Raw genomic sequence first — 18,164 nt, forward strand, 5'->3', positions numbered from 1 at the left:
TGTATGCTTTCTTCCAAACATTTCTACATAAAGCAAACAAGGGAAGGGGAATGAGGGGCTCGTTATAAATATGACAGAAGCCAACAGCCACAGAAACCAAGGGGCACAGGGGATTTTTTAAAAATTTATTTATTTAATTTGTGTTGATCAATTTAGAATATTACTGAATATGTTATCGCTTAATGCTAATTGATTAGAAAAGCACAAGAAAAAACAACCGCATGCCGCCGGTGGGATCCGAACCCACGAGCTCCGAAATACGCGTTCGGTGCTCTAGTTAAAAAAATAGTTAAAAAATATAGTTAAAAGAACTTCAGCTGCGCTCATGAGAAAAAGTGGAGGAACGATCGAGGGCGTGCTACTGTGGCGCCATGTCTTAGCGGGTCGCCACCGCGAAGGCTGTCTTTTGGCTACCACCTACCTTACTCCCTCGCTTTCGCAGAAGAATGGAAGTCTGAGCGAGTTTTCCTTCGCTTTCCTCCCCTTCGCTGTCGCCGTACTTTTATCCTCCGCTGCGCTCCACAACAGCTCTCTTTCGTCCTGCGCTGTGCTTCTTTTTCACTCTGCCAGCTACGTCGAGGCCGACTGCGACGGGGAGGGACGCTGCTAAACCCACGAACAAGTGTTTCAAAGCTACGCTCTAAAATCATGCCATGCCATGTTGCGTACTTCTGCCGGTTAGGTACAGCAGCCGGGCGGGTAGATTCGGCCATAAATTTGGATGACAAATTTAGATTTAATTCTAGCATCAGCAGATTTATTAGATGGATACTGTATTAAATTTTAGGCGGTTTAATTTTGTACTGAAATGAAAGCTGGCGTTTGTAAGTCGACTGAAACCGCATCGTTTTTAGTACGAAGCCAGCGGAAAGCATATTTTTGCCTCCTTTTTTCCTTGAACTCGTGGTCCTGGCGGCGGCGCCCCGAACTACTGCTCTTTGGAAGCTGTGACGTCACGCGGCGTGCGCCTGCTGCAGCTGCGTGCATCAACGTTTTAAAAACGTTGGCGTGGATAGCGTGGACCCTACGCGCTACGTAGGGGACGCACTGCGAGTGCCGCCGCTTGTGCCCGGAGTCGTTTGAGCTCGAATTTGATCCACGCGGCTGCCGGACCAGCGAAGGGTTGTAACAGGTTATAACAGTAGTGTGAGGCGGGGGAAGGGACACGCCATGTCATGCCTTCCTAAAAAATGCTAAACTCTGAAGAATGGATCCGTGTGGCGCAGTTAGCTTTCACGACAAACCTTCTCGGTTCGAATTTTTATCGCGGCAATTTAATCGACAGCGAATGCGACATACATCTGTTTCTGTTCTGAATCCTCATCATGCCACTGAAACGACATTGCTGCAAACCTGACCCTTTGCCGTACATAGTGTCACATTTACTTGTAAGGGAGGCGTTGTTGAAGACCTGGAGCCAGGCAGAAGGAAGAGCTTGTTGCTGTTGTCCTCGATATAGCGGTAATGGCGGTCGATAAGCTATATAGCGGAAACGCTACACCGTCGTCTTCCAGGTCAGCTGTACTCCACATCGCAATACCAGGTGAGAAGATTCCCTGGAAAGCACAAAACCGAAAGCATGACAGCCGCGATTTAGCGAAAAGGGGACCTAAACTGCACGAAAATTAACGCTAACTTATATAGAGCACAGTTTACTTAAAAAAAAATATGCACTCTGTAGCGCATATTAGTGCGCATAATTACAATGAATATGAAGGTTAAAAACGTGCCAGCATTTATTACAGGTGTAGTTTTGTTGTCAAGACACAGTCCGGAACAATTTTCGCTGGTTCCAGTTTTATGCTGATTCAAACAATCTTCTACGGAAAATCATTTCGACGCGGAGCAGAAATACACATTATAAACACTCTAGTCTCCCTTAATCCGAATTTTCAATACATGCACCGAACAAACCTCCGGCAGGCGATGTATATGTATGCTCGAACGGGCAGAAAAATAAATACATCATATAAAAGTGTTTTAATATTTGCATGCTGAAATATAATAAAAACTGAGCGGAGGGGTTCTTCGCTCAATCCCGAGACCATCAGAAAGCAACAACGTCGGCAATTTACTAACAGGCCATTAAGAAGAGAATAGCGCGCCAGATGCCGCTCGTGGGAGTTACGGTCGCAAATCTGGCAGCGTAGTAACAATGCTGCTGTAAAAAAACTGCGTGATACATTTTTCGTGGTGCCGATGCAATTAAGTTGCCTGCTTTTATATGTCGAGCACTCGCTCCGCTGTGCGCGCTACTTACGTCTTGTATAAGTCCTATTTGAAATCTCCATCACTCCCCTCCCCCCACCTTCCGTTCCATCCCAGCGCCACGGCTGCTCTTTCTACGTGGCTGGAGAAATAAATGAAGGGGAGGCCTTGACTTACCTTCGGCAAAGGAAATATTTTAATACCTAATTCAGGAAAGCTTGTCTTGGCCGGATCAAACCGGATTATAATATGCACAGCTACGACTGCGGGACGGGCGCCTGGTTATCATCCTCCAGGCTCATTTTACTTGTCGTCGATCGATGAGGCGGCGGGGTCGTAGCCATGTCTCTGCATGGTCCTTTCGATATCTGAATGATGTAATTATTGCTCCCATTGCTACTTTCTAGGCTGTACCTTTCGATCTGTTTGACGTTTCCGCGCCGCCAACGGAGCGTCCAGGCGCGACAGCTGAACCGATGCCAGCACGGTGCGACGGGAGCGGGCCGCCGGGAGACGTGTGACGTCACTCGCGTCTTCCGCCTGGGCGAGCGCAAAATAAGGCCAAAAGCGGCAAAATAAGGCCATCCGCGCAAAAATAGATGAAATAGAGCCTGACAATTTGACAATTGCAACTTCTGAATCCAATTTCGGCGATTTCATAGAAAGCGTATATTTAATGCAGTATCCTTTTAAGCCATTACCTGACGTTTGTGGATGAAAGCTCGAAGCACCATAGCGGGCTAAACAGGGCTGCCAGACACCGTAAGGGATAGCGAAGGCGGCAGTAGCCTAGTGGCTTGAATGCAGATGCTAAACGAGGAACTTGGATGGAACCCCAAGAAGGAGGCCTAATGCCTCTGCATTTAGCACTTTTTAGCGTGATTACAGAGCTGCATTGTAGATTAATTTAATTTGATGAGCATTTTTCTCTTCCTATAGCGCTTCCGCTAAAATATGCGTATTTCAAACGTGCTTGTGAGGACTAAACGCAACGCCGTGTCCAGTTGAAGAATTTCTATTTTGACCTTGCAAAGCGATGATGACTACCGTCGAAATATAATTTGCACTTGCAGCGTTCTGTTATGCATAACAGCGTTCTGCATGCAGAACGCTGGAAGATCGGTGAACTGCTCTGACATGAAATTTTAAATCGCACAAAGGGCACGCTTTCATGCCGCCAAAAACAGGGAGATGATCAAGATATTAGATATAACGCTAAGATTATTATTAGACAACGCTAAGAAAAGAACTGCAGCAGGTTATCTGCCCTTTTTGCCATTTCTAACTTTCTTAATGGAAAGGGACACTCCTAAAAGAAAATAGCGGCAGGGGGAGGAGTCAGATGTGATGTTTTACAGTTTCACAATTTCTTCCTGGACTACGTCATAAATTCTTGCGGTTATTTTTTTTTCCTACAAAGCGCCAACTTTCCTTTAAGCGGCATAAAGTTTGCGCAGCGGCCGCCTTATAGTTTCTGAAATCGCTACACCGCGTGTTTCTGCTTGTAGTGCGTAACGTGTTTTGATAACAACTGAATACCACAGAATGCACACCGTTCTGCAGACGTAAAACGCAGTACCTGTGTTTTCCCAACCGCGGGAATTAGTATCGACCTTGAAGTTCGCGACGAAGTTGAATATATTATAAAAGGAGTTTTTCTATTCCTTCTGGTCCGCACGTTCCTGTGCGCAGCACAAAACAGAATTCTTGTTTTTTAAAGCTGCAACCTTTCTTCACAGCAACAACGAATGCCTCCCATTTTTCTTTTTTTGCAGATGGAGCCCCAACTGGGACTGGAAAGTTTTACTACACGGATTACGAGAACTGTGGGATCAGTGAAATAGCTTATCACGGACGCCGTAAGTGAACACATACAGGATGTTTCACCTAAGTCTTTAAACAATTTTTAAAGATAGGCTTACTGCGTTCAAGAAGCGTTTTTTTCGGTACAGCATTGTGAGCGGTATAGGACATAAGAATACAGTTAAGACGTTCTAAATATCACTCTGATTAACTAATATTTAATAGTTAACATCGCGACAAAACAACGTGCTTTCGAGAAGCTTGCAAGCAAAGCAACCTCTCCAGTACACGCAACTCATCAAAACAGCCAAAATTGGTTGGGCCACAGAGCCGAGGGTAAAGGCATTTTCTAAATTTTAAAAACTGTTATGGATAGTACTTACGGTTGGTTACTTGCCTCTAAATAATTAAGGAGCCTAACATAATGTATTGCGCCGCTGACAATGCCTTGCAAAAAATGCGGTCTAATTACTTAAGAAGCTTTTTTTTACTTCTGTGAATTCTAAGGTGAGACACCTTCACCTAGCTTCAAAAGGTGGGTAGCTTCGTAGCGTCGTAGCTTCAAAAGATGAGTAGGCTTTGGCTTTTAAGAATGTCATTGCTCAAGGATCTTGATGAAGTGTAATGAAGATTCAAATGTTAAATCTTGAATAGAAAACGTTAACCAGATATAGTGGTTGGTGCTCGCGGAATGGAGGTTATTATGAGGCAATTTGGATACTGAATGAACTTGTAAAAATGAACCAATTATGTTTGAAGATAGTACTGACTCTGACAGGGCGATTTCGATGCGAATGTACGGTGCGCCTTACTAACAAGTAAAATTCTAAGCAGAAGTGCTTTCAATGTACTTCTGAACGGGTAAACCGCAGGCAGCTTGCTCTAAGGTCCCAGCAACATATGGCGCTAAAATGATTTCGCATTCGGGGTATAAATAAGAGCTCCCACTTTTTGCTTCAGGCGTACTAGGCATTACGTCATGTGGTATATTTAATAACCCCCCAAGGTTGTGTACATATCATAGAGATAACGAAAGATAGCGAAGTAAAAGTAGCTACCCGCGCTGCATTTATTGCAAGAGCATACAGAAATAAGGAAACGTGCTAGTCTTTTTGTGTCTCAAGACCATCCGATTTGTCCTATAGCTGAACCTTAGCTATTGCTTAGTTTCTCGAAGCCAGGATTTTTATATCTTTCTCGATTTAAAAAAATGTGGGCGCGTTCGCTTACCGGTGACACACACATGTGCAGTTACCTAGAAAACAACATCTTTCCTTCACCAGTGCGCCACGATGTCATGTTCTCTGGGACCATGCTTTGATACACATTTATGAACCATTTACTCAACATTATATACAGTACTACTTCCCCGCACTCTAGACTAGATGTTGGCAGGGGTACGTTGTTAAAGCTCTGATATATTTTTATGCATCGATGGTTGTGGAATGTTCTAGCAAGAAAAGTACGTGTATTGCTGCAGAGTTATTTTTTTCCCCTTACAGTACAAAACATGCTCTACCATGATGTTACGGAGTGGTAATTTTTGTAGATCTGGACAGGCCGCCATTAGAAAATGAACCTGGAAACGTTTAGCGCTAGAACTTTATTAAGTGAAGCTAGTCTAGAGGGGCTGCTTGACAAACTAGCGGGTATTAAATGGGATGCAATAGGGTTTACAGAGGTTAGGAAGGCAAGTGAAGCATACACAGTGCTAAAGGGCTGGCACTTTGTATGATATCCTGCTTTAGTGAACAGACGAAAATTAGATGAGGGATTGCCGATAAACAGAAATATAGTTTGCAATATAGAGGAATCAATCGGAATAACGTGAGGGTGGCAGCTATCGTAATAAGTTCATTAAGAGGTACAAATTGAAGGTGGTGCAAGCCTTCCGCGCCTGCATATAGTCATGACGACAAGACAGTCGAAAGCTTCTATGAAGACGTGGAATTGGCAATGACCAGAGTAAAAAGACAATACTCTATGCTGAAGGGCGACTTAAATGCCAAGGTAGAAAAGATGCAAGCTGGAGAGCAGGCAGTGGGTGACTATGGCATATGCTTTAGGAATAGCAGGGGGGAGTTATAATAGTTCACAGAGGGAAATAATTTACAGATCAAGGTCATCTTTTGCGCAAACAGAAAAAGGGACAGGACCTAGAAGGGTACGAATGCCGTGATTAAAATGAAGCAGGCCGCGTACTATGCGCTCACCATGGCTTTGCGCAGGATGTGGAGGTCCTTGCAATGGTAGCATGTAGGGACGATAGGATGGTAAGGTTTCTAACTAGCCTCGGCATGAAGCGGGAACGGAAGAAAACAGTGAGGCAGAAGCCCCTCAATGTACTATCGGCAAGAAGAAAGTAGAGGAATTCAGGATCTCACTGCGGTACAGATATTGTGCATTAACCAAGAATGACTTTAGCTTTTTAGCAATGACGGTTATATGGAAAATGTGATTACGGAGTTCGCAGTACCTGCAGGAGGTAGGATACCTAGAGAGTATATGAGCAAGGTTTCTCCATAGTCGAAATATGTGATTAAGAAACGCCAATGCATGAAAGTCGCTGATCCCATACTTAGAATAGGACTGACAAAGTTTTGAAAGTGAATGAATAAGCGTAAGGTAGCCTTCATCAGCAAATATAATGTGCAAAAAATCGAGCATAAGCTGAAGAAAGCAGGTTGTCTAAAAGCGTTCAAGAGGTTACTAGGCGTAGGCAAAATTCATATGTACACTCGAAGAGGTAAGGATGGCATTAGCATTACTAGTATATATAAGACATTTATTGTAGTTGAGCTCAAGAAGAGGTATTTAATGTAGCCGGAATATTCACGACAATAGGAACGGAGGAAGGGGTATATTGAATTGGACGTCGTGGTAACAGAGGACGAAATAAAGAAAGCCTTATAGGTGACATGGAGAGACAAAACAGGCTGTGAGGATCAGATATCTGCAGGTGTATTGAAGGACGCCGAGGAGATCGCATTAGAAAAGCTCGCAATGCCTTATGGTGAATAGGCAAAGCCTCATGACCTCGAGCGCACCGTAATTTTGAAAGAACGCAAACGTTATCTTTATGCATACGAAAGGGAATGTCAAGGACGTGGAAAACTGCACACTAATGAGCTTACTATCCGTTTTCTGCAAGGTATTTTCCAGGTCTATTCCATACAATCAGAGCAACCTCATACTTAACCAACCAGAGGGTCAGGCTAGTCCTAGTTAAAAACGAGCCGACAGTAGACATTATTTACGCCTTCAGTCACTTAACAGAGCAATGCGCAGAACATAGCCACCAGTTATACAGAGCGTTTGTAGAAACGAAAAATCATTTGACTCAGTCGAAAGTTCAACAGTCTTGCACGCATTACGCAATCAGGGCATACAATAGGCGTATGTAAAATGACTAAAACATACCTGTAGCACAACCAAGTCCGCTATAGAGGAATTAATAAAATCCCAATCATGAATGGTGTTTGGTGGGCGGACACGATCTCTCCAATGCTATTCGGCACTTGTTTGCAGTAATTGTATAGAACTCTGAATTGGGAATAGTTGGGACTAAAAAGTAACAGAGAATACCTTAGCCTCAGTAACAAGCAATTCGCTGACAGCATTACCTTGCTAAGAAACTGAGTGGAGGAATTGCAAAGCATGATCAATGATTTAGGCAAAGTAGAGTGATGGATCTGAAAACTAATCTGAACAAAACTGCATTTCTGTTAAACAGTCTTAGAAGGGATGAGAACTTTACGATGGGCAGCGGACCACATGAAGCGGTAAGAGAATACATCACCATAGGGCAGTTAGTGCCTGCAGATCTGGATGAATGCGAAATATCTCGAACAGCAAGTTTGAAATGCAGTGAAGTTTAGAATGCAGTGCTGCTACTCTCTGGACAGCATTATCAGTTTACAAGTATCCCCTAGAATTAAAGCATAAAACAGCTGTACCTAACCGATTCCCATCTATAGAGTGGAGTCTTAACGGCCAACAATAATGGTTGACCATAAACTGGGGAGAACGCGCAAGCTATCGAAATGAAAATGATAGATGTAACGTTAAGAGAGAGGAAGGTGCAGAGCGGGGCAGTGAACAAACGCGACTGAATGTTTCTTAGTCGAAATCAAGGAGGAAAGGCCATGTGCAGGGCATTTAACGCGGAGGCAAGATGATAGTCGTGTAATGCAACGGACTTGATTCCAAGAGAAGGCAGCCGTAGCAGGTCGGGGCTGTAAGTTAGGTGTGTGCATGAGACGAGGAGGTTTTCGGGGATAAGTTTGCCGCAGTTGACATAGGGAAGGGGTAAATGATGTGATTATAGAAATGAATTTGTCCTACAGTGCGCGTGACTAGCCTTGGTATGGTGACAAATGTTTGCAAGCTCTAATTCCTCTCGGGTAAATTAAAGGCGCAAGCTCGATACATGCACATTGGTTTTGCACTATGGGCACTGTATATGACCACGCAGCACCAAAGTTGATTGTAGTGCTTACCTTTTTTTTTGCTCAGAATGCATTCTATGGACTCCAGCAGGCAAGGAGGATTCTGTGCCCGAAGAATGCCTGAAACAATTCTCTAAGTATTGCGGTGTGGGAACAGAAACCTACAATAAAGACCTCTGCAATAAACGTCAATCCTAACTAGAGACGTAAGATTTTTCTTATCATATGCGATGGTTTATTCTTCTGTACATTCTCTTCTGCTTACATGTTTACATCTAGGTTTGTGTCATTTCAAATAGACCACCGGTTGCCTACCAAGTACTCCATAACATTTAGTCTAGCCATAAACAAGATGTTGAAGTGCAAAAGCAAGAACAGAACGGGAAAGACCCCGTTGTCACTGGGGTAGGCTTTTTTTGTGCGTTGCATAGGAAGGTAGCGTCTCGATATATGTTAAGATCACGCGCCTTTCACCAAGATGCCTGACGCCTTTCGACGCTTACCTTCATGCGGAGCGGGTTCTTCATTGGAGAAACGTCAAATACACCCTAGTTGAAATCAAGTGGAAGAAGTGAGCTTGGTCAGGGCATGTAATGCGAAGGCACGATAGCCGCAGGTCCTTAAGGGTAACGGAGTGGATACCAAGAGAAGGCAAGCGTAGCAGGGGGCGGCAGAAAGTTAGGGGGGGGGGGGGGGCGGGAATACGGTGGCCGCAACTGGCGAAGGACAGGGTTAATTGGAGAGGCATGGGAGAGGCCTTTGCCCTGCAGTGGGCGTAGTCAGGCTGATGATGATGCTAATGATGAAAGTACACCGCGAATATTTTTTATTCATGCACTGCGATTCACAAAGATTGAGAATACCTGTCATGCCACCTACCTTCCAGGAACGCTGTGAAGACGTTTCATGAGACCTCGGACCCATCTGAGCACTTCGTGGTGAACAGGATCTGATCGTGACTCCGGCCCAGTGCCTGCACTTCGTGATTGCAAAATAAAACGTTTTCCAAAATTCGTCACTCGTCTCTATGCTGTGTGCAGCGTCTGTCATACTCCTTCCTATTTTGGAAGAAAAACTCATTTATTACGAATGTGTTGACCGTATCCTGTGTACAGCCTAGAGTTAATGTCGTCCATGTGGTCAGGTAGAATTTTTGTGGCAAGGTAGAATTTATTCCAAAATTTCTAATTCCTTTGGCCCATTTAGGCTGCACGGCCACTCATAACTATATCTAGATGGGCCCATAGCCAAACTTGGATGTCTCAGAGGTACCACGTGGTCCTGCCGACACATTCTCCAAATCTAGTGCCGTTGTTCAAAAATTTCAAGGGCTTTTCGACAGTAAACCTTTCCAATATTTGGCAGTGATATTATTGTATGCCAAATCACGAGCCTTTCTGCATGATTTTCAACGCCTTGCCTAAAGTAGCGGGTGATATATGCGTTCTTGCTTAGCTATAAAGAAGGGGGAAACAGTTCAGTAAGAGACTGAGTGGGGCAGGTTGGTTCATAGCTTCTAGAATTAGCACAACAAAGACAGCACATAGAATAAGAGAATAGTGTATGTCCTGTCGTGTTCCTATTCTGTGTGCTGTCTTTGTTGCGCCTGAATTCTGGAGGACACACTTTATTATTTCCAAAGGACAAGAAAACAGAACTTGGAGTAGACGCCAACTGATCAGTAGACTTTGCTTTGTGATGACTACGGTAGTGCGCTCGAAGGACCGGTGTTGGGCTGCCGGGTGAGCGCTGATCAGCAAGGCCTTCCAACGCCTAAATATAGCGAGTTGCCACTCTCGTTTAGGTAGATCAGCGGCGGAAGCCCATAGGATGTGGGCTCTAACGGCGGGTTTAGCGCAGAGGGCGCAGTCGGGGTAAATCTACCAGAAAAATGACGGCATACTGGAACGGCGTAAGGAGAGAGCGTTTAAAGCTGTCGCCGTGGGACCTTTTCATGTTCTGTGGGGGATTTTTGACCTGGTGGAGACCTGAATCATTCCAGTCTATACGGCACTGTGGTAGCCTGCTACGTGATCGAACTGTCCTTCGAGGAAAATCCCGAGTAGGAGTTGGCCAATGGCCTCGAGCTTATGTGCGGCCCTGTTTCATGGCTGAAGTGCAAGTGCGAGCGGGGATCCAGATGACAGAAATAGCGCGGTTATCGACTAGGGCTATCCGAAGGATGGAATGAGCAGCGGCGCAAAACCTGGCTTTTTGGAAAGTTACGCACTGCAGACTGCTAGTCAATAAGAACTGGATTATATTATGTGTGAGCTAGGGCCATAGTTATCGTACGTTCCATTGCCTCTTTTGTGGTGCAAGTACGAACTCTACCGGACGCAAGAAGGGAGCCAATAGGGAATTCAGGTGCCGTGGCAAAATCTGCCTGCCGAGTATATCGGGCGGCGTGGACGCATGGGCTATGTTCAAGAGACTGGCATTGCAAGTCGAAAACGTTCATGCTCAAGGTAGCGTGAAATACGAGCACGAACGGGGCGCGCCTCACTTTCCACCTTACTTGCCTTGGCGCTCGCATCTCGCCGGTCTATGCGATCCTGCTGATCACGAAAGCTGGTACGATGCGTATGAGACCAGCCTCCTTCGTCCGTTTATGCCGGTTGATGATACGTTTGATGATGTGAAATGTTTGTGAGATGGTGGTGATGAGTTTAGCTAACTCTGTGCAATTATTTCCATTACCTTGAGTGACGAGAGCCAATACCGTGAAGGTAGACACTTGCGGGATAAGTTCTCATTGTGCGTGGAGTCGAGCATCGGGTTCTGGCTCGGTATTTGGAATGTTTCGCGTAATGAAGAGAAGCTGCGGCTTTTGTGGGGGCAGGAAAAAAAGGCCTTCACCGTCTGGGAGACGTTGAAGTAATGAGCGTTAGCATACGTATCCCACGGGATTGTCCTCAAAGTCTTTTTGAAATCTCGCAGAGGGGTAAGGGATGCGAGAGCACAACCAATTGTAATGGCTGCCATCTTGGATTGTAGAAACCGAAATCCTGCCGCCATTCCGTTCCCTAACGTCATACTGACATAGTTCCACCCATGGAGGAAGAAAAAACTAGGAGGGAGCATGACGTCATAACCTTGAAGCCTAGTCATAAAAAATATAATGGAAAGCACCATGGGAAATAGGCCCTCACGTGACAAGGCAGCGGTAGCTCTTAGCCGGATTTCGGTTTCGATTCCGCTCTCTCGCTATACGAGCAACTGCGCGACAATCCGCTTGTGTTCCATGTTGTGTTCACTGACGGCTCCGTGGTGAGCGCAAACTGCTCGCTCGCCGCAGCGGCCACCATCCCCGAGCGACGCGTGCGCTGACTGCGGCGCAGTGGAGACATTGGAGCACATGCTCCTTCGCTGTGCCGCTTCTGCAGTGCCGCGTCTCGATATGCTCGCGGCCTACAGGGCGCTGGGAATCATCCCGGAAAATCTCGAAGCGCTCCTGCGGCCGCGCTGCAGTGCGCGCACCCGTGACAGAACAATGGTGAGCCTCTGTGCGTTCATCGAGCAGGCGGGCTTGACTTCCCGCTTGCTCTTCGCCAGGTAGTGCACCCGTGACACGAACGCTCCGTGGGTGCTACCTCGGCCGGGCGCCCCACCCCGGCCGCTAGCGCAGTGTGCCGCGCGTGCGATTAGTCCAAGACAGGACGCTACGTGCGCGCGGCTATGTAACAGTTTACTTCTTTTTGTAAGTGACTGTGCGCAGTGGCCGGGCGACCCCGCGCAGGGGCAGATGTAAAGCCGCCGGCACTCTCTCTCGACAGCGAGAGAGAGAAATACTTCACCCTTGCATTTCACGTCGGAACCGCGTATGTGCGCGCGCGCATTCGGCGCGACTTGTGTCTCGAGAACAACAGAGAACGGCGAGCCCATGGGCGGGCCGAAGTCCGCTGCCCGAGAAATATAATCTTGACAAGCGCTCCGGAGCGCTCGTTAAACACGACCGTCCGCCGTGAGCGCCCTGGAAGCCACTGCGCCCTTTTTTAGAGGCTCGTTTTCTTCGCCTAATCTCGAGTTCTCCGCTTATAGCATGCGCTGAAATAAACGCTCCATATGTGTGTATAACGACGAAAGGAATTCCTCTCCATTCTCTTTATGAACCACAGTTGAACAGTGACGAGGTCGCGGCCGCACCCTTTGATGAAAAGCTTACCTGCAGTTTTCTACAGTGCACCCAAAAACTCAATAGTGTAATCAACAGAAGAGTTGAGACGCGGAGCCTTCAGACAACCTCGAGCTCGGTACGCATTCCGCCAAAGCTGCTACACAGGCGCTGCGCTTCTGCTACATCGGAGCACGGACGTTCACTAAAAAGCACCGCTGGTTGGCAGTCTGGTAACTATGGAGGGCCTATTTCCCAAGAGTCAGTGCGCACAAGGGCCCTCGGCAGCGGCGTCAGAGGAGGGTGGCTTGCAGAGGCTGAGCGCACTCTCTCCTAGTTTTCTTTCCTCAATGGTTCCACCTCTATCCACCATTTTGGACCGTGACGTCATCACTGGCACGCCGCAGGTGGTTATTTCTACAATGCTGTTGTAGACGGCGCTACAAGTCTCAATGCGAGATGCGCTGTTTTCTAGTTGCTGCCACAGATGGCGCTGTGATCTCAGGGTGGTAGCAGACCCCGCGAAATTTCGAAACGTGATGAGTAAGAGCTAACGCTCTTAAAAGCCTGAGGGGTTTACGTTGTTGTCAATAATGGCTAATGTTTGCTGTAGGATATGTTCGATTCAAGCGTCGCGACCTGCGGCCTCTCAGCGTTCTGCAGGGGTATGGGAGGAGATATGAGAGAGACATTTTAAGAAGCCTTTAGTGCATGACTTATGGTGGTTTAACGCCCCAAAGCGACTACGGCTAAGAAGGACGCCGTAGTGAAGGGCTCCGGAAATTTCGACCACCTGAGGTTCTTTAACGTGCACTGATATCGCACAGTACTTAGGCCTCCAGAAATTCGCCTCCATCGAATTTCAGCTACCGCGGCTGAGATCGGAGCCGCGTCTTTTGGGTCAGCAGCCGAGTTGTATGTGTGCTCTTAGGAGGTGAATGGAACTTAGAGCAACTTAAATTGCTTGTTGCATGAAGTTATCGGATGTCTAAGTTAGATCGAGACGTGTATTGCCCTTATTCCTGCTGCAGGTGATGTGGCCAAGACCTGATAAGAGAACTGAAGCATCCTGTCCTGTTTTGGGAGATGAGATATAGCCTGGTGTTCGGCAAGAGTTGAACATCATTCATGAATGTGTTCCGCATGTTTACAATGACATGCCCGATGAGTTTGGCAACGCATGAGGTGAGGGAAACCAGTCGCAAAGTTTCAGCATGCGATTAAACTTGACAAAATGTTAGCGATGATGCATGCTGGTTGGCACCTCCATAAACGTATTAGACGACTGCGTACGTTCTGGGTTTCAGCCTTGTTAGGAATTGATTCGGTGCGGCTCAGTACGTCACGGAAACGCATTGTCGCCCACTCGTTAATGTCCGAGATGGGGTCGGAATGTGATGAAGTATCTGCTGGGCTTAAAGCGTCCCAATCAGTTATTTGCTCAGTGCCTGTGTATCAAGGCCTTCGAACAGACAACGGAGAGGAATGTGAAAAGTGAAGGGAACACTACCAAAACGCTGGCCTGTGTTGTTTTCAGTTCACTTCTGGAATGTTTTTACAGAAGGCAAGGTTTCCTGTCGTGTTGCCAGCCGCTGTTGGGTGTGCTGGATCGCTAATGATTGACAGCTCCAGATCATGGCTTTCGAGCCACTCTTTTGCAGTCCAGCTTGTACCCCATGCAGTATGTTGTGTGCAGAGAGAGGATGTATCGTACAAGAGATTTATGTTCCTTTGTTCGTCGTCTTATATATAATTTGTACCTTATACCTGGACTCAAAGGGGAACATACTGCAAGAGGAAACTAGTAAATGATGGACCTCATCTCTCGTTTTTTATATGTCATTGCAAAGCCTCTGTATGTACAGCGAGGGAGTAGATGCCATTCTAATAGGAAGACTCAGCCACGAGTTAACTGAAAATGCAGAAGTCAATGAAATTATTTTCCTTTACCAACATATCACAACAATATTTCTCCTTTGGAAAAAGGTATCTGAGTGACACACCTACAGAAAATACTATTCTCTATGTTTTTAGGTTTTAATTCGCCAGAATTGAAAGCCCCGCTTTGAAGAAACAGTGTCCGATGTAGCCTGGTATAGAACGCAATAATTTTTACACATCCTCTCGACTTGCAGGACAAAGGGAGAGGCCGAAAGGTGGCTACTAAGGGGAAAAAGGACGTCATAAAACACTTGCTCAGCGAAGTTAAGCAAAGGACGCTTATGGATGTAAGAAATACGTGCCAAAATGTATTAGAAAGTAGAAGAAAAACAATTCAAAGCAAGGAGAAGTGTAATGATAACGCAGTGTTCTTAAGCATCCTCAAACTTTCTTTCATACCTTGGTCTGGAAAGAAAAGCCAATAGCTCAGTGAACCGCGTTCTACTCCGTTGTAAACAGAATGATAGTACATGCACCTTTATTTTAAAAGATGAGGTACTGCACCCTCGCCTGAATGTCGTTCCCGAATACATACAAAACAATTTTGGACAAACGCATTTTCGAATGAGAAAAGCTTTATGAACACACCTTTCCTTTATCTTGCAAGATTTCACTATAAAAATGAATATATTCGCATATCTCCCTTTGGCAGACTTGCATTTCTTTCGCTATTAAATCGATAGCTTCACTCTGCTAGGTAAAGCCGGGTATCGCTGTGTATGCAACATGACTCTGGCAGATGGTGTGCAAAAAGAGCAACCTAGGAGGCAGGTGGGAGCGTCATCACAACCTGTCCACCGAATAATGAGCAAACTTCCTTCCATGGAAGGTGGCAGTTAAATTAATGATTGGTCACTCGAGAAGATCAACCTGGGCCGCACAAGGCCCAACGCTGGGAGCACCTGCCATCGTAGGGCAGTGGCACATCGCTTAACCGCTGCACCACTGCGCCAGGAGTTGTATGAAGAATACGAGGATCTGTGAATGTAAAGTATAGAATGACATTTTGCATATATTGGATTTAACCCACTACGCTATCGCCTCATATTCTTAGGGCGGAGCGTAAGTGTCCCCTCTTTTAATGTTTTTGCTATCGTCATAAGCCTTCCGAATTGTTTTTTTCAATGACAGTTTTAACTGCTCGATGCGAGCAATGGAAAAACATAAAAAGGAAGATTTTGCTATACAACGGAAGAATTTCCATAACAGTAACTTACAGTTTTTCAATATTCAAAATTTTTGTCCAAGAATGTTGGACATGACTGTCAATGACACGCATAATTTGCATACTGTGCCAAATTGGAAGGGGTCGGGAAAAAAGCAAAATAGTAAGTAGGCGCTGAAAAAGTGTGTCAACTATTTTGTTCGAGCATGGCGTTTTCCCTTTCCGAAGAACACACACCGCATGAAACGTGTAGTTGAAAAAGCATTTGAATGGCATTTATTGGCTTGGCATTCCAAGATCGGTTTGATAATACCCCGTCAGCTCTTTGAAGTAAGGAATTCGGGGTTTGCACCTTATACCTATGAGACACTACAAAGAAAATATAAAGAGACCAAGCCGCCGCGGTGGCTCAGCGGTTATGGTGCTCGGCTGCTGACCTGAAAGACGCGGGTTCGATCCCGGCCGCGGCGGCTAGAATTTCTTTGGAGGAGAAATTCTAGAGGCCCGTGTACTGTGCGATGTCAGTGCACGTTAAAGAACCCCAGGTGGTCGAAATTTCCGGAGCCCTCCACTACAGCGTCTCTCATAGCCTTAGTCGCTTTGGGACGTTAAACCCCATAAACCAAACCATAAAGAGACCAATCACAGAGTGACTATTTTGCCGATAACATGACGAAAAAAACAAGTGCATAGGATGCAGGGTGAAAAAGAGCTCATTGGGAAAACAGAGCGAACAAGAAAATATCTCAAAATGAGGCAATATCCGTTCTCCATGTGTTTTCTTTTTTTTTTTTAAATTCGCGCTCTCAATGGCTGCACACTACTGAAACAAGATATACATGTATATCGGGTTACGGCGTCTGGTGTACTGGCAACAAATTTTACTCAGCAGTAGAAAGATTAACGTCGAATCGTACACGCGGAAAACTGATAATACACGTTCTCTATGTCAGACCTGTGGCAACATGCTTTCTCGCGAAGGAGAAATAAGGGGCCTCGGTATTGTTTTCGTCTCTTCGCTTGCTCTTGTGTGCATACAAACTGCCTCACCAGGAATGTCATGTGAACTTTCTGTACTCTGGGTCATATGTGCAGATAATTTGGATTTCAGATACCTTTATTGAACGTTATTCCTCTTTAATACGCCCTTTTTTGCGGCATGCTTCTGTAGCTTGCATAAGCAGTCGTAACTCTTAATACGTCGCATCGAACGAGTAAATGCCATGAATATAGACGGGAAAACATCAAGCGCTGTCTCCAACCATGTCAGCTTAGCTGTAATGGAATCCTTGGACTCAAAACTAAAAAATAGTCAGCCCAGTCCTTTTTTTAAAAGAACTTGTCCATAGGGTCACTGACCGGCCGGAACTTTTGAGCTGAATCTAATTTTGTATTCTGGAAAAATAAGAATATTTCGTGCGACTCTAAGCGTCGCTAGGCACACAGTCGTGCGCATTTTGAAAGCCTACACTGCACGTTTACAATATCTTCGTGCATTCTGCAGCTCGCTATATGAGTTTAGTGAAAACTTTGGCCTCCTCCATAAGCTACATCTGCGCTTAGCTTAAAACACTGTGCTAGAAGCCCGTACTCCGTATTGTCGTCTGCGACGTCCAGAAAAATCGCCTCACGGTAGTCATTTCCGTGAAACAGCTTTCAGGTCTTGTATTATATCCTTCTGCTGCATGCAGTATTATATGCTTCCTTCTACTATTATATGCTTATCTTTTATTGTAAGCTCAATTTAAATCTGCTTTGTATACTCTTTGCCACTGTTGCTTCGCAAATCTGATTCTATTAGTTTACGTCTCCCGAAAACCTTGCTTCTATGCATGCCCACTACAGCATGTCTGCACTTCTATGCTGAATTCTCAATAATTTTTAAGGCGAAAGCTTTTAAAGGCTCATTCTCCCGTCCGTCCGGCGTTACTTGCAACGCCTATGATGACTCATCGACGAGCGCAGCCGCCAAAAGGTGACGTCACCCTCGTCGGCAGGTGGAGCTGTCGGCGCGGCGGTGTCGAGCGCTGCTCCGTCGTCAGTCGGTGTGCGGCAGCTAGTGGAGGAGGATGGCTCCCAAGCGGTGCAGCCGTAACAAACATAGGCAGTCATTGGCAGTCGAAGTAGCGCGACAAAGGCTTTCGCCTAGTGCACTTCAGTCTACCAAATTATCCCCATAGTTTTTTTATGCCTGCGTTTTCATATATGCTATATAGAGTAGCCGCATATTCTTTGTCTTCATTTGGTTGCTTCTTTATTTGTGCCCCGGCCTCAAGACGGACAGATTGTTTCTGAACGCTCCAAAAAACATTAAATGCATGACCAAAAATTCTACTATACAGTGATATTCTTCATCACGCGCGCCTTTGATGTGTTCGTGCTTTTTCCTTTCACTTCTTTTCTAATATTTATTTTCATATGATTTTTTATCTAAGATGTGCATCGGTACTAGAAATTCATTCTTACTCAGCGCTCTCTGTCGTCC

At 45.7% G+C, this 18,164-nt stretch overlaps 1 long non-coding RNA gene across 1 annotated transcript; it reads left to right on the plus strand.

The window, feature by feature from the left end:
* The first annotated feature begins 1,034 nt into the window (after positions 1 to 1,034).
* Positions 1,035 to 9,446, plus strand: LOC149359274 (uncharacterized). Its single transcript, XR_016288265.1, has 4 exons — positions 1,035 to 1,543; positions 3,984 to 4,067; positions 8,527 to 8,665; positions 9,346 to 9,446. It is a non-coding gene; the product is annotated as an uncharacterized LOC149359274 (long non-coding RNA).
* The last annotated feature ends 8,718 nt before the right edge of the window (positions 9,447 to 18,164 follow it).

Source organism: Amblyomma mixtum, chromosome 2 (genome assembly GCF_055824585.1).
Source record: "Amblyomma mixtum isolate Tamu chromosome 2, ASM5582458v1, whole genome shotgun sequence".
Lineage (NCBI taxonomy): Eukaryota > Metazoa > Arthropoda > Arachnida > Ixodida > Ixodidae > Amblyomma > Amblyomma mixtum.